The sequence below is a fragment of the Megascapheus bottae genome, chromosome 9 (assembly GCF_031878675.1).
Source record: "Megascapheus bottae isolate mThoBot1 chromosome 9, mThoBot2.hap1, whole genome shotgun sequence".
Classification (NCBI taxonomy): domain Eukaryota; kingdom Metazoa; phylum Chordata; class Mammalia; order Rodentia; family Geomyidae; genus Megascapheus; species Megascapheus bottae.
The window spans coordinates 6,384,604-6,405,551 of record NC_143517.1 but is presented as its reverse complement, the minus strand read 5'-3'; the positions used below and the strand labels follow the sequence as shown (position 1 = coordinate 6,405,551).

At 40.1% G+C, this 20,948-nt stretch overlaps 1 non-coding gene and 1 pseudogene across 1 annotated transcript; one reads left to right on the top strand and one right to left on the bottom strand.

Annotated features, from left to right (window-relative positions):
* Window positions 1-3,130: 3,130 nt before the first annotated feature.
* Window positions 3,131-3,632, bottom strand: LOC150058736 (large ribosomal subunit protein uL23 pseudogene; annotated as a pseudogene).
* A 15,032-nt stretch (window positions 3,633-18,664) lies between these two features.
* Window positions 18,665-18,771, top strand: LOC150058735 (U6 spliceosomal RNA). Its single transcript, XR_016536742.1, has one exon. It is a non-coding gene; the product is annotated as a U6 spliceosomal RNA (small nuclear RNA).
* Window positions 18,772-20,948: the final 2,177 nt, after the last annotated feature.

Sequence of the window (20,948 nt, the reverse complement as noted above, 5' to 3'; positions counted from 1 at the left end):
CAGAGAAAATCAGTAAGGAGTAAGATAACCAGGTGCTGATGGGTAATGTTGCTCAGGAAGCTGAGATTCAAAGGATCATGATTGGAAGCCAGTATGAAAGCAGAAAAATCATCGAGACTCCATCTCCCAAATAACCAGCAAAAAGCCAGACTGGAAGTATGGCTCAAGTAGTGGAGTGTCAGCAGTACAAACAAGCCAAGCAAGGGTGAGGACTTGAGATTAAAAACTCAGGTACTAGCCAAAAGACAAAATTTTCTTTTTTACAAGTTTCTTTTGGTTTTTTTTTTCTTTATTTTTTTATTGTAATTAGTAAAAGGGTTACATGATATTTGTCAGATAGAAGGTGCATTAATTCACATACATTGATACCCTTTCACATGTCTTGGTACCCGTTTCCCTCCCCCCCCCACACCCCCCACCCGTCTTGGTTTTCCCCCCTTCCCTATCAAATTTCAAATATCCAAATACAAATAAATTCAATATATCAGATAACAAAGTGAGATACTATACCAATATGAGATAACCAAGGGACAGCAAAGGAGATGAGAGACAACATAGTACATTAAGGACAACAATCATTCATTATATGGCTTTTGTTTCACTATCCTGGAGGTCCTTTCAATTAGCTTCGCATTTTATGTCCTTATGTATCAAGATTTTGCTCTATTGCAAATCTCTGCTAGTAGAGCCCAAGGTTTCCACTGATTATGACGAATGAGGGAAACCATTGAGCCTAAGTTCCTTTGAGTCTGGCTTACTTCACTTAATATGATTTTTTCTAAGTCTTTCCATTTCCTAACAAATGGGGCGAAAGACAAAAAATTTTAAAGGGGAAAAAATAAGATGACATCAGTGTTGAATCCCACAAAAGTCTAGTAACAGACCATGGAGAAGGGTAAGTTTAGCAACAACGAGTTTGTTATGAAATCCTAGAAAAGTTCTAGAGAGAGATACTTTGAATGGGGCACTGATAAAGTAAGGAGAGATGTAACATATGGAGTTGAGTAGGCGGGGCAGGAAAAGATTCTTTGTAGCTGAGGAAGTCTCAATTGTGTTTACCTGCCATTCCATAGGGGGGCAATTAAGATCACAGCAAATGTATAAAACCAAAATCTTATTCTGAATATCAACTTTTCCTTATTATGAACTGAGGACAGAGAACTGTAACAGGGATCCAGAGCCTCTGGTGAGAAAATTGTTTGCATACAGGAAGATATAAAGTAGAGGAAACATTCCTGGGAAAGACATAACATAGAAAGACAGAAGACGCCAGAATTTCAGGACAACAGACTAAGGCAACAGTTCACGCACAGTGCTGAAGCTGTACATTTTTGTCTTCTCTTCCATCACTGTGAATCTGTAACGATACATTTTAAAGCCTATTAACTTCACTGTCGGTGGCTCTGATGACAAGAACATCCTCTACAGCTAACCATGGTGACATATTTTTGTAATCTCAGCACCTGGGGGGTTGAATCACGAGAATTTTGAGTTCAAAATCAGCCTGGACTTAAAAACAAAATGAAAAGCTTTCTGACAAACTGAATTTGGATTTTAAAGGAAAAAAAAACTCAGAAGCAAGAAAACTCTCCAAAAAAATAAATAAAATAAAATGAAGCAAATATGATAATAATGCATTCAAAAGCAAATTAGGTTAGGGACTGATAGCTTGTGTCTATAACCTTTATCTACTCAGGAGGCTGAGATCTGAGGATCCTTGTCAATCTAGGCAAGAAAGTCTATGAGACTTTTATTTCCAATTAAACACCAAAAAGCCAGACATGGAGATGTGGCACAAGTGGTAGAGCACCAGTCTTCAGTGAAAAAGCTAAGGTTCTGTTCCCAAGCCTTGAGTTCAAGCCCAGTAATACCCAAACTAGAATTCTCTTAACATTCACTGTCAGAATTTTTTTCCTATTTTTACTACCATTAAAAAACAAAACAAAACAGAAAGGGAGAGGGGAAAGAAAACAAGAATTATATACAGTGGTCCTGTAGACTATGGATTAAATTGTCATTGTTCAAGTAATCTGAAACAAAAGAACACAGGTTGAAGGCATCCTAATTGAAAAAAACAAGTTTTCTCTTGGGCTTTCTCTGTTTATTTGGAATCAAGACAAACACTATCCTCTTTGGCCAGCCTCTTCCAACCTCTTCCCCTCCCCTCAAACCCTAATCCCTTCATTGTCAAACTCCATTAGCAGGATTTAAAAGGTCTACCACCCTTAATAGGGAGGAGACTGACTTTGGCAATTACCATATATAAAATAAATGCTTCTGAAATATTTGCTCAGGAAAAGCCTGCCACTTGGTATCTCATTAAAGGACCTCTTACCAGGCCTTTATCTCAGCTTGTGGTTGTGAATGAGATATGCCTCCTCCTTGGGGGTTTGGGGGTTCTGTACATACCTCAGCATAGGTGACAGAAGATGCAATGCAAGAAACCCAAGTGTTTGAAATTTGCTCCTCACTTGGGCCCTCTGAGGAAGCACTTTCCCAGTTTGGATGATGGCTTTTGAAACTGGAGGGGAGAGGCTCAGAGCTCTGCCTAGTGAGACAACCTGAGATTAAGTGGCTTCCTTTTATTTTTGAATTTTGGCTTCTAAGTGAATAAGAATAAACTGAGGCAAGGAGAATTCACGAGGCTTCAATCAACAAGGCTCAAAAGTCATGGGCAGGATGGGGCCTCTCTACTTTTCGTACATAATCTCCAAATTGTGAAGTCAAAGGAAAGCTGAAAAGTACTAAGAAAAGAATCATCTCCAACAATGAAGAATTTTGTAAACATTCTAAGAGGTGGTGAAATAAAGTGTTCAGTCCTGGTCCTGGGGCTTGAACTGTCTGAGATGGCTTTGAACTACAATCCGCAAATCTCTTCTGAGAAACTAGTATTACAGGCATGAGGTACTGGTATCTAACATATTGTCACTCTTTATCATGATATTCTGTCTTGAAAATGAGAATTAATAGCTCCTACTCCATATGTTTAATGGAAAGTTAACTAATCTTTAATATTAATATATACTAAGCACTTAGAACCAAGATTGGCATTATACATAGAACAAATTGTTTCCAGAATACCCTATACATATAACATATTCTCAGCACATGATTTTTTTTAGTGGGAAAAACATGTATATTTATAATTAGCCAGCTGGATGCAGTTTAGATGATTCCAATTTTGTTGGCAACATCTAAAGCATCATAGTCAGGAGCCAGTGGAACATATGCCTTCTTCTCTCCATCAGGCCTGATCAGGGTATTGACCTTGGACACATCAATGTCATAGAGCTTCTTCACAGCCCGTTTGATTTGATGCTTGTTGGCTTTGACATCCACAATGAGCACAGCGTGTTGTTGTCTTCTATCTTCTCCATGGCTGACTCAGTGGTCAGGGGGAACTTGATAATCGCTAGTGGTCAAGCTTGTTTCTCCTCGGAGCACTCTTATGTGGATATTTGGGCTGTCTCCAGAGCCGCAGGGTCTTGGGCCGCCAGAAGGTGGGTGAAGTGCGTATCTTCTTTTTGTGGCTGTGGATGCCTTTCGGCACTGCTTTCTTGGCTTTCAAAGCCTTTTCCTTGGCTTCGGCTTTAGGAGGGGCAGGAGCTCCCTTCTTAGCTTTCGGCGCCATCTTGGTGAGAAGGAGCACATGATTTTTTTAACACAATTTTTTTTATTATCAGGGTGATGAATAGAGGGGTTACAGTTATATTTGTAAGGTACTGAGTACATTACTTCTTGAACATTGTTACCTCTTCTCATCTTTTTTGGTACACTTTCCTTCCCTCACCCCCTCCCAAGCTGTAAAGTTCATTTCCAACATATGTTCTTGTGAATATTGCTGTTATACTGATTTATCCTTTGTCCTTTGTTTCATCATCTTTTTACCCTTCCCTTCCCTGATTCAAATAAACAAATAAATATGTATGCGATATAGCAGGTACCAAAGTCACCAAACTCAGGTACAGCAGCAATAGCCATAAGGGGGCGGGGGGGAGTACAGAAGTAAATACATTGTGTGTTAAAAACAACAGACACAAGAATAAATCTCTTGTTTTCCTATCCTGGAGTTCATTTTGCTTAGTTAGCCTCATATGACTATATGCAGATAGCTTTTGAGCTGTTGTGCTCCTCTGCTAGGAAAATCTTAGATGTATACTAATTATCACAAATGAAGGAAACCATGGAGCCTATGTTCCTTTGGGTCTGGCTTACGTCATTTAATTTGATTTTTTTCCCAAGTCTTTCCATTTCTTTATAAATGGGGCAATGACATTGTTTCCGATGGCAGCACAGAATCCATTGTCAGTACATGGTTTCTGAGTGAGCCATCAGTCTAAACAGATACACAATCTCACACCTTGTTGCTCTAGTCTAAGCCAACACAAGATCCACACGAAGACATTTATGTAGCCAGAAATTTGTACCCAATGAATCAAAATAAAATGTATGTTCTTCTCAAGTTCTCCATCAGAAATACATATGGGAGCCAGGCAGCAGTGACTCACACCTGAAATCTCCAATTAGCCACCAATATTAAAAAAGGAAGTGGGGCTGTAGCTCAAATGATAGAACAGTAGCCTTGAGCCAAAGAAGCTCAGAGACAGTGTTTAGGTCCCCATTTCAAGCTCCAGGACCAGCATACAAAAAGAATACATATAGCTTATACATAATTCATAAGTAAAGCTTTATATTATGCTTTGGCCCTGATTCTTTTATTTAAAGTAAACGAAGCTGGGCACCAGTGACTCACACCTGTAATTCTAGCTACTCAAGAGACTGAGAACTACAGGCCCACAGTCTCAAAATAAGCTGAAGCAGAGAAGTCCTTATGACTCCGTTTCGGGGCCGGGAGTTTGGCCTAGTTGGTAGAGTGCTTGCCTATCATGCACAAAAACCCAGGTTCAATTCCTCAGTACTGCATATATACACAAAAAGCTGGAAATGGTGCTGAGGCTCTAGTGGTAGAGCTCTAGCCTTGAGAAAACCCAAGGACAGTGCTCAGGCCCTGAGCTCAAGCCCAGGACTGGAAAAAAAAAAAAAGACTCCATTTCTAAAATAACTACCAAGAAGCCTGATTCTGGTGGTAGAGTACCAGCTGAGCAAATACAAGGCCATAAATTCAAACACAAATGAGAAAAACTTTGTTTTTATTTAAACCTTAGCTTTCACATCTTAGTGGTGATAAAGGCAAGCCAGAAATTAGTTTTGAAAAAAAATTAACAATTACATTAAATTACAGAAGAAAAATACATTTATGAAAGTTTGGTTTTATAGTTTCAATTTTGACAGATATTGTGTAGGTATATGTTAAGTTTGGTCATTCTTGATAAAATCCTAGAAGCTTCAAATTTCTTGTGATATAGTTCTTCTTATATGAAGAATACACTGAATATTTAAAGATTTAGGATCTAGATCCAAATTCTTGTCTCAACTTTATCTCTAACTTAATATGGTAAGACAAAGGATTGGCCATTATATGTCTTAGACTCTACAACTTCTCAATAGGGATAAAATACATAGGCCCAATCAATTCTCAGAATTCAAATGCAGGTTTGAAAAAATCAAATGACACCAGGAGTGGTGGCTCATGCCTATAATCCTGGCCACTCAGGAGACTGAGATCTGAGGATCACAGTTCAAATCCAGCCCTGGCACTAAAGGCTGAGAGACTCTTATTTCCAATTAATCACCAGAAAACCAGGAGTGGTGCTGTGGCTTAAAGGGTAGGGTCGTAGCCTTGAACTGAAGAACTCAGTACCAGCATTCAGACCCAGAGTTCAAGCCGCACCAGCAACAACAACAAAAAAAATCGAATGACTATAAAAATGTGTTATTCTGCACTAACAAAAGAGATTCAGTAATTCTTAAAGCTAATTCCGAGATGGACATGGTGGTGGCACACTCCTAGGATACTAGCACTCAGGAAGTTGAGGCAGGAGGCCCAGGACTTCTAAGCCAGTCTGAGCAACAAAGAAACTGTATCAATAATAAAATAAAATAAAATAAAACATTGATGTCATAGAGAAATAATAGCACCGCTTTTGAAGTGAATTGTGACTGCCCTTCCCCTCCCCCTCTCAACAGCTCTATTAACCATTTCCCGCCATCCTGAAATCTTCCTATCAAATTCAGTACTTGGCTTCTAAAATTAAAACCTAACCCAACAATTAAAAAAAAAGAAGAAAAAAACTAAAGTATTACCCTCTCTGTCCATCATTACTGCCTGGGGGGGGGGGGGAAAGTGCTGTCATGTAACATTTCTTAAAGACTGTAATTATGTCAAGAGTAGGAGGCACCATTGGCTGAGACTGAATCTATGAATGGACCTGAGAACAGGGGTGTATTTGCACACTGGCTCCTGCCTCCCCTCCCCCTACTTCCCACCCCCCTCCCACAGGGGCAGACCCCTCAGGCTCAGAGCCACAGTACTAATGGCAGGTGACAGCTACCTCTTCTCCCAGCCTGCTCCCTAGCCTTTGCTGGAAGTCAGCTGACTCACTCTCCCAGCCTATGATGCGTCCTAGCCAACAGGCTGGCTTGAGTGTGACTTGTGTGGCACTGGGTGTGGGGGTGGGGATGGCATGGGACTGGGAGCCATGGAGACTTTTATCAGCACTGCTCGCTTAGGTCGCTATTGTGTGTGAAGTTTTTTATACCCTTTACTTAACTAACTTTACTGTAAGTTTATTACTTCATGAATTCTTTTCACTTTTGCAATAACACTTAGCTTAAAACATAAACACATTGTGTGGTTGTACCAAAGATGTTCTTTCTTTACATGGTTATTTATTTTTTTATTTTAGAATCTTTGGAGATTGCTTTATTGCAAATTAGGGAGGTATTTAATAAAGAGGGGGTGGATTTGATGAAGGTATATTGTATGTAATATACTTTATATGTGTATGGAAATATCACAATGAAACCCTTTATATACGAACATATCCTTTAAAAAAAATAGTTATTTTTTTTGCCAGTTGTGGGCTTGAGCTCAGGGCCTAGGCACTGTCCTTGGGCTTTCTCAAGGCTAGTGCTCTAACACTTGAGTCACAGCATCACTTCTGGCTTTTTCTGTGTCTGTAGTATGGAGGAATTGAACTCAGGACCTAGTGCATGCTAGGCAAGCACTCTACCACTAGGCCATGATCCCACCCACCCCCCCCAAGTTAATTTTTTAAAAAGAATAAAGAAGAGGGTAGTGGAGCCATGGCTCAAGTTGTAGAGTCCCATATGAGTGAAAGCCTGGAGGGATGGGGAGGACTAATACTCATTACCACAGGATTTACAGGGGCAAGCAACATCCAGATCCAGGTCCTGTGCCTGCAAGGTTTACCCACTGCAAGGTCTTTGGGAGCTCTGTCCCCTTCCACATCTCCTGAAACAACACTGCTTTCCTTCAGAAATCCTTCCTCAAGGCCCTGCCTGAGGCCATCTCCTAGCTTACTTCCCATAATACTAGTAGGAAGAGTACATTCTAAAATAGCAATAGAAAGTGTCACACTGTAAATTCATAAACCAGTAACTGCTGTTTCTCATCATCAAGTCTCATGTACTAGACATAACTACATGTGTTATATTGTTCTGACTCTCACAAGAGCAGATTTGTTTCTGCCAGCACCACCACACAAGCACACACAGTGATAATGCCTTTGGCTAGTGAGGGCTCTTGGTGGTAAGTGTTGTTTTAGCTCCATGATAATCCTACAGGACCACACTGCATAGGCTGGTCAACCATTGTATAGAGTATATTGCATCTTGCTCTCATTTATTTGCTGAATGGCAAGTGCACATCATAATATGCTCTCTGTGATTTTGTGTGTTGTGTGCCTTTTGACTGATGCCCTGTATTCATATTCCTCTGAGGGAGTCATTCAAATGTTCATATATGAGAAACAAGGAAGTACACATTTAGGAATCTATTCTTAGGATGAGCTATTACATTTTCTTACTTTTATTTTTCCAACAATTCTAGCAATCAATCTCAGAACCTTATACATGCTAGATAAGCACTCTGCCACTGAGTTATACTTCCAGCCCTATTATTTTTAGAACTTAAAAAGAATGCCAGAGATTTATCCAATCATCCAGAAACAAGGACATACTAAAGCCACTAGCACAACTATGTTCATTGCAGCACTATTTACCATAGCAAAGATATGGAACCAACCCAGATGCCCCTAAGTTGATGAATGGATCAGCAAGATGTGGTATTTATACACAATGGAATTCTATGCTGTGATCAGAGAGAATGGCATTGCCCCATTTGTAAGGAAATGGAAAGACTTAGAAGAAATCATATTAAGTGAAGTAAGCCAGACTCAAAGGAACCTAGGCTCAATGGTTTCCCTTATTTGTCATAATCAGTAGAAACCTTGGGCTCTCCTAGCAGAGATTTACAACAGAGCAAAACCTAGATACATAAGGCCATATAGTATGATGCTAAATGAAAGGATCTGTAGGATATAGAAACAAAAGCCATATAGTGAGTGATTGTTGTCCTTAATGTACTATAATATCTCTCATCTCTTTTGCCATCCCTTGGTTATCTCATATTGTTACAGTGTTTTACCTTGTTATCTGATATATTGTATATATGCTATTTGGTTATTTGAAATAGGATAGGGAAGGGGGAAAACAAGATGGAAAGGGAGGGAAATGGGGACCAAGACATGAGAAAGGGTATCAATGTTTGTGAAGTAATGTGCCTTCTACCTGGTGAATATAATGTAACCCTTCTAATAATTACAATAAAAATATATGAAAAAAAGAATGCCAGAAGAGTAAATTCACTGAGTTAACTCATGTAACCTGCATAAGGTAACCATGTGTCTAATCCTCAAAAATAATGCAGTACTTAAAAGGGAAAGACAAAATAGCAGAAACAATCAAAGAGAATTATACAGTTTGAATTCCATGTTTAAAACTAACCTCTTTCCTCTGATATTTTCTCTGAATTTGTAAGTAAAGATTAAAGAGGGCACAGGAAATATTGTCCTTGCTTCTAGAGAATACACACACTGGTTACACTGCAGGAAGCTCAGGGTAGAAAGACTTGTGTGAGCATGTAGACAAGTAGAGACTTGTACATACAACACATGGCTGCTGTCATACACAAAGGAGATCACACAGATATTTCCTTGTTTCTTTTCTTTCAATGATTCTTCATAGAAATCCTTTCTAGGTATCCAGTGTATCTCTAATTCTCTTCTTATTCATGGTGCATAATATTTTGTTATATACTCTAATGTAATTAAGCCATCTGTTACCATATTAATCAAAAACTAAGTAACCACAAAGAGGCCCTAATGATTTTTTTTATTTTATTGTTGGGGTAATGTGGAGAGAGAGGGATTACAGTTACATTCGTCAGGTAGTAGGTGCATTACCTCTCACACATTGATACCCCTTCCCATGTTTTTGTCCCCCTTTCCCTTCCCCTACCCCTTTTCAATCATCTTGTTTTCCCCTTTCCCTTCTTTATTTTAAATTAACAAATGAACAAAGTCAAATACAATAACCAGATGAGATTAACCATAAGGGGAAAAAGAGAGAAAAAAAATAACTGCACATAATACACTAAGAACAACAATCACAAAAATAAACCTCTTGTTTCCATATCCTAAAGTTCACTTTGTTTAGTCTCATCCTATATAGCCCTGATAACTTATAGTGAGTTTCTAGACTGAATGAATTATGCTTATATTTTAGTTTAATTAACTGGGTATTGAACATCATTTTTCTAAAAAGCTAATATCTATTATGTGGTGAGGGGAGGGCATTCCCCTAGTCTTCAGCAATAACAGGAAATATTGCTCATTTGATTTTGTTAACTTGGTATATGTACAATGATAACTCATTGTTATTTAATTCTAGTCCCCTAACTGCTCCTGAATTAGAACATGATTTCATATGGTTTAGTACCATCTAGATATGCTTTTCTGCAAATTATCAATTTATGTATCTTTGGAACATTTTCCTTTAGGTAACTTCAACTCTATAATCCAGCCCATAATATTTTTATTGTAATGTATAAAGGGGTTACAGTTATCTTCACCAGGTAGTAAGTACATTACTTCTCACACATTGATACCCCTTCTCATGTTTTTTTCCCCATTTCCCTCCCCCATCTCCCTCCCAATCATCTTGTTTCCCTTCTTCCATTTCCTATTTCAAATAAACAAATAAACGTATATACAATATATCAGATAACAAAGTCAGATATGTAACAATATGAGATTAACCAAAATCCTATAGTATTTTTAAAGTATTCATAGAACACTTCTATTACAAAATGAAGTATCTAAACTATAACTTAAGCTTTCTCTTCAAATTTGTAAGCCACATCAGCTTGCATGGTGCCCTCGAGGATATATGTGAATAGTTTACTGCATATATATTCTCTCTCTCTCTCTTTCTCTCTCTCTCTCTCTATATATATATATATATGCCAAATTTGCATATGGCAGACATATAAAACAAAAGCCCTGTAACTTCTATTCAGGTCAGGAAGGAGATCATTCTCGTACAAGCTCTTTATCCTCTTCATCCAAATCACTAGCTCCTCCTTCCCCAATAATAACCAGCATTTTGACATTGATGATAATAACTTCTAAGCTTTTTCTTTACACTTTTTTTTGTGTGTGGGGGTCATAGGGCTTGAACTCTGGGCCTGCACATTGTCCCTGAACACTTCAGCTCAAGGCTACCGCCCTTTCCCTTTGAGCCACAGCGTCACTTCTGGTTTTCTACTGGTTAATTGGAGATAAGAGTCTCACAGACTTTAGTGCCCAGGCTGGCTTTGAACCACAATCCTCAGATCTCAGCCTCCTGAGTAGCTAGGATTACAGGCATGAGCCACAGCACCCAGCTTTTCTTTATACTTTTACCAGCAAAATATTCAACCCCACATCATGGTGTAGTCACAATCATTGTGAACCTTTATAGAAATGAAGTCTTAGAAGGCGTATGGTTTCGCATGTGATATCTTTCCCTCAGCCTCATGTTTCTTCAAGCCATTGTTGTTCCTGTAGGTAACCCTTCTGTTATCATTACGAGAGTGTATTCCACACTAGGAATATCGCAAAATTTATTCATCCATCCTACTACTAAAGGACATTAAGGTTGTTTCTAGTGTAAGGGTATTATTAAAGTAGGGATACCTCATCTGGGAAATATGCTACTGAATTATTTTGGTTATACATTTAAGAGTAGAATTGCTGAGTCATGAGGAAGGAAGGCACACCCTTGCTTTTATTAATTCCTGCCAAAGAGTCTTCTGAAGTGGTCCTGCATGCCCAGATGCTGCCCAGAATTCTTCCCACAGCTTCTTCTTTTTAGTGTTATTCACCCCTCCTCCTCCTCCTCTTCAACCCCCTTCCACCTCCTCTTTCTTTTCCTCCTCTATCTCCTCCTCCTTCTCCTCCCCAATGTGTTGAATTGGAAATTTCATTTTAAAATGTCTTATGTAAAGTTATTTCTTTTCTCTTTCTTTTTTTCTTTCTCCTTATGGTTTATCTTATGTGTTACCATATATGACTTTGGTACCTGGTATACTGTGTATACATTTGTTTATTTGAAATAGGGAAGGGGAAGGAAAAAATAAGATGATTGGGAGGGGTGGGGAGAGGGAAATTGGGAGAAAAACATGGGAAGGGGTATCAATGTCGAAGAAGTAATGTACCCACTACCTGACCAATGTACTGTAACCCCTCTATACATTACCCTGACAGTAAAATACAATTATTATAAAAAAATAATAAAAAGCCAGTATGAGAAAAAATTAGCTTTTAGAGAAGGCAACATAGTTTGATTTTAATTAAAAATTAGATTTCCTTGGTGTGCGCACACCAAAATAAATGCCAAATGGATAAGAAATAAAAATGCAGAAAATAATACAAAACAAAGACTAGAAGAAATGCTAGTGAATTCCATTATAACTTGGTTGTTAGCTCTGACTCAAAAGTCAAAAGTCACTGGCCATAGGTGACTCATGCCTGTCATCTCAGTTACTCAGAAGGCTGAGATCTGAGAATCATGGTTCAAAGGCAGCCCTAGCAGTAAAGTTTGTGAGACTGTTATCTACAATTAAGCACCAAAAAGAAAGCTAGAAGTAGAGCTGGGCTCAAGGGGTAAAGCACTAACCTTGAGCAATAAAGCTCAGAGACAGCTCCCAAGCCCTGAGTTAAAGCTTACCATACACACACACACACACACATACAGAGTTAAAATTTAACCAGACTTTAATGACTCATATTTGTATTCCTATCTACTCAGAAGGCTAAGATCTAGATCAAGGTTCAAAGCCATGGCAGGAGATTACATCTCTGAGATAACCAACAAAGATAGAGGCCTGGCTCAAGAGATTTAGTACCACTCATGAGCAAGAAATCTGAGTAGGTACAAAGCCCTGAGATCAAACCCCAGTATTGACAAAATAAATAAATAAGTGTTAAAAAGTGTTTCTGTAATAATGATGACAAACCTCCATAAGGAAATCAAAAGACAAGTGAACACATTTTTAGCTTATATCTGCTGCTTTGTAAATCAGAAACTTTTCAACTTATAAGCCTTTAAATGTCAAGAGAACAATTGATACAAATGAAAACTTTATGAGAAAAGATAGAAATAGCACTTCAAAGGAAATGATGAACAAATCACGGTTGTGATTTGACCATATTGAAAGAAGAATAACCTGAAATGCCATATTTAAGCTATCAAATTCTTACAAATTCACTAGAAGTGGTGCTGTGGATCAAATGGCAGAGTGCTAGCCTTGAGCTGAAGAGCTCAGGGACAGTGCCTAGGCCCAGCGTTCAAGCCCCACGACCAACAAACAAAAAAAAAAAACAAGTTTCACATTGCACTTTTTGCAAGTCTGTCAGAAGACAGACATTAAGTTGAAGTAGAATACAAAATGTACAAACCTTAAAACGGGAATAGTTGCCTTTTCTAACAAAACTGTATAGTATCTAACCTACAAAGCCAATTCTACAAATAGATAATTTACCACGTCTGAAAGTGGCTCTGTATAGATAATGTACTCATTAAGGCAAGAGGAAATTGATCTTTACTCTGGATCCCTGGTTGTCTCTTCCACATAGAAAGCTCCAGAAACTTGCCACTGCAGGGCTTAAGATCCCCTCTCTGGTCAACACCACAAGTCGGGAAGAGAAGGAAAAGGCCCCGGGGTTACTGCCTAACCCAGGATTCTGTAGCCGGTATCCTTGCTGCTTGTGGTGTATTTACTTAATTAAACCAAATGATTCAAGCACCTGATGTTGGCTGTGAGCCTTTCTGTGGCATAAATGTACATGTGGAAGTGAATATGCCATACCACGTGGCTCAAGAGAAGGTATGGTAGAGCCTTGGAATCTGTGGGTACCTGGTTTCCAGGAGACCAGCAAGGAAGACAAAGCATGCATTGTCATGATGCATAGAATTCAGTACTGTACTGCAGGTGTTTGATCCATTTCTCCCATAATGCTATCTAACTGCCGTGAAAGACGCAATGCCATGCAATAAGTCTACTATTATTGCTTTATTCCTTCAGTTGAGCACATTCACTTTTACCTTGCTTTGGGTGCATCTTTTGCAGACATTCACAAAATTGGGGGTAAATCACATCATTTAAACACACACGACTGACCAAGAGCTTCTCTGAATCAACTGAGCTACATAATGTATATACAAGAATCCAAAATCTATTACCTATTATCTATCTATCTATCATCTAGCACTTACCTAGCATCTATCTAGCACATTTAGTCAAAATCATGTGTAGTAACTCCACAAATAACTGTACAGCCAATTGTACCCTGTGCTTATGTTTTGAACTGGGAAACTAAAACACCGTCTCACTTCAAAGGTATTGTGAAAACAAGTGGAGAATTTGAAATATGGCCCAAAGATTAGGCTGTTAAATGAATGCTTCTTTTCTTGGATGTAATGATGGCATTAGCAAAAATATCCCAATCCTAGAACATGAATACTTAATTTCTTAGCAGTGGGAGTGTGACAGAGAGGGGGAGGTCAGGAGAATGTTAGGCAGGGGAGAGCACAAATGTACAAGGATGTTCATTCATGAATGTAGGCTCAGAGTACATGAGTGTTCGTGGCATCATTCAGAAAGCTTTTGTGTCCCTTCACAGTTCTCCAAATTAGGGTTTGAAGCTGTTATCCCAATTTTTCATTTACTTCCTTTCACGACACCACCCACTGGCCATTTCTCCTGCTTCCTGTCCATAATGAAAACTGAAATTTTGATAAGGCAGCATTTATATAGTTCAGATTACTTTAAACAGCATTCTTATATAGACATGTATGGTATTAGTCTCTTATAAAGTATTTTTCAGAAATTTCCCATGGTGGGGGGGGGATGGTTTGTTTACTTGCTACAGTTAAGCTTTATTATTGTGAGGTTATTCTGTCTTTATTATGTCTACCACAGAAACTGCTTCATTTACATATTAGAAAAATCTTGAAGCCATTCACCATGTAAGACCACATTGCTTTTAATTAGCAAACATAGCAAAATGGTCACAGAAATGGTTAGTAGAGTACTTTCAGCTCCTTGGAACACAGTTACATCAACAGTAATTCCAATACATTAAAACTGTTTAAATTAGAGACAGAATCGTATGTAGAGATGTAGGATGCTAATAGACCTTGCTGCATGGTATCCCACTGTAAGAAAGCTCAGGAACCTTCAGGCAAACCCAGCCCAGAAGGCTACTGACTCCTAACAGGAGCCTTGATGGAATTGCAACACCAATAGTATTGGCTGGTTCCATTGTTCCAGCCCAGCACAGACCACAGAGAAGCAAACTGCAAGATCAGATAACCATGACAATGAATGCATTACACAATAGCCCTGGAGATGGGAAAAGTTCACTGGGACACATTCCAGAGGATATTTTTTTCTTTTGTTAGCTGTGGGGCTTGAACTTAGGGTCTAGGTGCTGTCCCTGAGCTTTTCTGCTCAAGAGTAGTGCTCTACAACTTTGAGCCACAGTGTCATTTCCAGTTTTCTGGTGGTTAATTGGAGATAAGTCTCATGGACTTTTCTGCCCAGACTGGCTTTGAACAGCAATCCTCATATCTCAGCCTCCTAAGTAGGTAAGATTACAGATGTGAGCCACAGGCGCCAAGCAGAAGATTCTCCTCCTCTCCCCACAAGGGGAAAGCTTTTTACATTCTCTTTTTTTCCCTCCATGTGTGTGCCTTTGCTAGGGCTTGAACTCAGGGCCAAGGCACTATTCCTTAGCTTTCCTAGCTCAAGGCTGGCACCATATCTCTACTTCCAGGTTTTTGCTGATTAATTGGAGATGAGTCTCACAGACTTTCCTGGCTAGGTTGGCTTCATATCACATTCTGAAGACCTCTACATCCTTAGTAGCTAGGATTACAGGCATGAGCCATGACACCCTTTTCACGTTATCTTTCAAATACAATTTTTTAAATGTATGAGTAATAGCTAATGCTTTTCATAGAACAAAACCTGAAAAGTAGAACAAGATGTGAAACGTCTGTCCCTTTCCTCTTGTCCTGCCCACCCTCACATTTCTTCTCAGACATCTTTTTTTGCAAATCTCTATAATAGAGTTTCAGTAGAGCTACGAATGCATGTAAGTCCTATTGAAGACCAAGGACCTTATCCTTAGAAATACTATACTTTTGCTGGGCCCCAGTGGCTCACGCCTGTAATACTAGCTACTCAGGAAGCTGAGGTCTGAGGATTGCAGTTTGAAGGCAGCCCTGGTAGAAACATCCCCATGAGACTCTTATCTCCAATTAACCACTCAAAAACTGGAAGTAGCACTGCGGCTCAAGTGGTAGAGAGCTAGCCTTGAGCTGAAGAGCGCCCAGGCCTTGAGTTCAAGCTTCATAAACGACCCCTCCCCCAAAAAAAGGATCAAGAAAAGAAATACCATAGCTACCCCCTCTCCCCACTACCTTGCCAGTGAATGAGTGAGTTAGCTGAAACATCCTCTGTGGTTTCTCTCCTGGACTTTTTTTTTCTTTTTAATAGCATCTGCAACTTTCAGTCTGAACTTTGTTTTCATGGGCTATCTGATTTGGGCATGAATTTTAAATCCCCTGAAGGGATTCATCATTTTGTGTGATGTCACATGAAGTGCATACTTCAGTCCTTTCTCCCTTTAACAAGGATAAGTCTAATATTTTTACTTTACTATTTCAAAAGCCAGATGTGGAGCTGTGACTCAAGTACTAGAGCACTAATCTTGAGAAAAAGAGTTCAGGGACAGCACCCACACTCTGAGTTCAAGCCCCAGAACTAGCATTAAAAAGGGAAAAGGGGGATTTGGGGAGACCTGATGGACTTGGGAATGTAGCCGGGTGGTAGGGTGTGGCATGCTCAAGGCCCTGAGTTGAATCTCTAATACCACCAAGAATATAAATGTGTAAAATTTACCGTAGCCACATAACACAGGCGATACAAGGAAGCAGGATATGCCAATTCCTCAACTACAGTAAACCATGAACCAGGTCAGGGATGCCAGCTCCACCTCCTCACCCAATGACAGCAGTTGGAAGGAATGCCACGACCCAAGCACAGCCTGCAATCTCCAGTAAACCTTTTATGGGAAAAGCAGGAAATGACTATCTAGGATAGATTGCAGGTCCCCCAACTGTAAGGAAGAACAATCTTGTCCATATTCTCCAGATATTAGCCAGTATACTATTCTACAATTGCCCTCTATACATGAGCTTTCTCACCAGACTGGGGCTTCTAGTGCAAGCCTGCAGAGAAGTATTTTCCCAGCATGTGGCACTGAACACTCATTATAAGTAATCCAGCTTTAGTGGATGGAGGCTGGCTGGGGAGGACACACTCGGCAAGCAGAAGAGCAGAGGACAAGTGTGTGTGCATGTAAGTACATACGTGTGTTGCGGGTGCATGCTGGGTAGAGACAGAGAAAGTTCAACTTTTGTTCATTGGATCTGACTGTGTCCAAAAGCTAGCGCAAGTTCACACTGACAGTGGTAAGAGGGCAGACAGAGGCATCCAGGCTACAGGAAAGGTGGATACTTCCTTAGCTTTAAAAATTATTTTTGGCCAGGTACCAGTGACTCCCACTATTCAGGATGCTGAGATCTGGGGATCGTGGTTTGAAGCCACCCCTGGCAGGAAAGTCTGTGAGATTCTTATCTCCAATTAACCACCAAAAGGCCAGAAGTGGAATTGTGATTCAAGTGGCAAAGAGCGAGCAATGAGCAAAATAAAAAAGAAAGCTCATGAACACACACACACACACACACACACACACACACACACACATTTTGATCTTTGCTAATGGAATTTTGGTTTGAGGACCAGCCACATGAGAATCACTCGGGAGCTGGACCCATCTCATCAGGTCTCTTGTAGTTGGAAATACTCCAAGTGGATGAAATGTATTTGATAAAATGTGAATGATGACCTTTTCCAAAGCTAGTGGTCAGAGTCCCAGACAAGTTGGCATCAAAGCTGAGATGAGAACAGTGGGTAGCATCTAGCCACTAACCATTCACAGGAGGGAAAGGAGAAGAGCACGTAAGGAGAAAGGTTCAGGGTTACTGACTGGGTTGCAATGTGGCCAGGATGAAGAACACACAAATGTTAACAATAATACCCTATCTCACTCCAGGCAGAATGACAGCCATGAAGAAAATGAAAAAAACACTGGCAAGGATGAGGATAACGGGAAGACCCTTATACACTGTTGGTCGGGACATAAATGAGTGCATCCATGGTGGAAATCAGCTTTACTTTTTTCAGAAAAGTAAAATTAAAGGGGCCAGGAGCATAGCCTAGTGGTAGAATGCTCTCCTAGCATGCACAGAGCCCTGGATTCGGCTCCTCTGTACCACATACACAGAAAAAGGCAGAAGTGGTGCTATGGCTCAGGTGGCAGAACACTGGCCTTGAGCAAAAAGTGTCCAAGAACAGTGCCTAGGCCCTGAGTTCAGTTTTCTTTAGAAAGGAGAACTAAAATTAGAACTTCCATGTGACTGTTCTACCTGGACATATATCTGAAGGAATATAAGTTAGCATACAATATAGACCCTTGCATACCTACGTTTATGGCAGCATTTCACAACAGTCAAGCTATGGAATCAGCCTAGATGTCTACCAACCAATAATAAAGAAACAGATAAACAAAACTTGGTATATTTTTATGGGTGAATACTATTCAGCAATAAAGAAGAATGAAATGATGTCATTTACAGGAAAATGGATGAAACTAGAGATCATCATAGTCAACAAAATAAGCCAGACCAGCCAGACACCTGTGGCTCATGCTATAATCCTAGCTACTCAGGAGTCTGAGATCTGATGATCCCAGTTCCAGGCAAGCCTGGGCACAAAAGTCCTGTGAGACTCTTATCTCCAATTAACCACCAGAAAACCAGAAGTGGCAATATGGTTCAAGTGGTAGAGTGCTAGCCTTGAGCTGAAGAGCTCAGGGACAGCACCCAGGCCTCGAGTTCAAACCCCATGACAAAAAAAAAAAAAAAAAAAACAGACCAAGAAAGACAAGTACCAGATGCTTTCAAGAGGACGATGACAAGTGGGTAGATACAATCAAAGTTCTTCATGTGAATATATAAAAGTAGAGTGAATATTCAAATATGTTGAAAATTGCTTAAAAAGTGGGAAGAGGTGCTCGCTTCAGCAGCACATATACTAAAATTGGAACCATACAGAGAAGATTAGCATGGCCCCTGCGCAAGGATGATATGCAAATTCATGAAGCGTTCCATATTTTTATCAAAACAACTCTAAGATTCCACCTCACTCCAGTTAGAATGGCCAGGATCAAGAAAACTAATAACAACAGATGCTGGAGGGGATGTGGCCAGGAGGGATCACTACTACACTGTTGGTGGGAGTGCAAACTCGTTCAACCACTATGGAAAGCAGTGTGGCAGTTCCTCAAAAGACTAAACATAGAGCTCCCCTATGACCCAGCAATTCCACTATTTGGCATTTACCCAACCATCCAGAAACAAGGGCATACTAAGTCCACCAGCACAACAGTGTTCATTGCAGCAGTATTTACCATAGCAAAGATATGGAACCAACCTAGATGTCCCTCAGTTGATGAGTGGATCAAGATGTGGTATTTGTACACAATGGAATTCTATGCTGCTGTCAGAAAGAATGGCATTGCCCCATTTGCAAGGAAATGGAAAGACTTAGGGCAGGGGGGAAATCAAGATGAGCAGGGGGAGGGGGGAGGGAAATAGGGACCATATCATGAGAAAGGGTATCAATGTATGTGAAGTAATGCACCTCCTATCTGGTGAATATAATGTAGCTCTTCTATTAATTACAATAAAAAAAACATAAAACACACAAAAAAGTGGGAAGAGGATTTAAAAAAGCAATACAAGAAGTGGAGATGTGGCTCAAATAGTGGAGTTGAGTAGAAAAGCTAAAGTATAGTGCCCAGCCCTTAGTTCAAGCCCCAGTACAGGCAGAGAGAGAGAGGGAAGGGGGAAGAAGGAAGGAAGGAAGGAAGAAAGGAAGGAAGGAAGGAAGGAAGGAAGGAAGGAAGGAAAGAAGGAAGGAAGGAAAGAAGGAAGGAAAGAAGGAAGGAAGGAAAGAAGGAAGGAAGGAATAGGAGGAGGGTGAATTTGATCCAAATATGGATGGAAATATTCCATTGAAGCATGTTTGCATAATTAACATACATTAATTTAAAAAGAGAAAAATAAAATAAAATAAAAATAAAGCAAAATGCCTGGCTACCTTCTCTACTTGTAGTAACCCTGCTGACCTGCTGAGTTCTTTTTCCAGGAAATCCTGTTTTTCCCCATGCTGAAATGTTGTCTCACTGGCAATCCCAGCTTATCTTTGTTGGTGAGGAGTAGCTGGTGAGCCAAAAAAGACTGTGAGCAACCAAGGGAGCAACTCTCTCCTGCTCTTTCTCCCCTTCTGCTTCCCTCAGCCAGATTAAGTCTGCACTAGGCTGCACTGGCAGAAGAACATTGAATAATCTCAGAACCCTACACCAGTTCTATAGCTCCTGACGTGCTTACATATATGTATATATTTAAGCTGGGTGCTCTTCTCTCTACAAAAACGCTGATGAGATGAAAACAGACATTTAAAAAAAAAGGCAGGGCCAGGAGTTTGGCCTAGTGGTGGAGTGCATGTTTAGCATGCAGTAAGACCCAGGTTGGATTCCTCGGTACCACATACATAGAAAAAAGCCAGAAGTGGTGCTGTAGCTCAAGTGGTGGGGCTCAAGCATTGAGAAAGTCCAAGGAGAGTGCTCAAGCCCTAAGTTCAAGGCCCAGGACTGGTATAAGAAAAAAAAAAAAGGCAGTGACTCATGCCTGTAATCCTAGCTACTCAGAAGGCTAAGATCTGAGGATCACCATTCAAAGCTAGCCCAAGCAGGAAAGGCTATGAGACTCTTCTCTCCAATTAATCACCAAAAAACTGGAAGTGGCACTGTGGCTCAAGTGGTAGAGCGCCAGCCTTGCGCTGAAGAGCTCAGGAACAGTGCCCAAGTCCAGAGTTCAAGCCCCATGACCAAATACACACACATACATACATATGCACACACACACACACACACACACACACACACACACACACACACACACACAAAGGTATTTACCCAAAATTATCAAAAGAAAGAGATAAAAATACATCCAAGTAATGACAGTAAATCATGAAAATACAAAGGGCAAAGAGGAATGGTCTTTCACTCATCCCAGCTAAAAATCAGTCCCCGGGAATTAAAAAGCCTGGATACCTTGAGATAAAGGAAGGCACCATTCACACCAGAGGACCATGGAAAACTGGAGCAGAAGACACACATCCTAGCCTGTCTCCATATCATCCCATATCAGTAACTACTCTTCCTCACTGTCCCCTTCAAGACCAGGTCAAGGGGCTGAGAAGACAAGTCTCCTAGAATGCTTGTGAACCT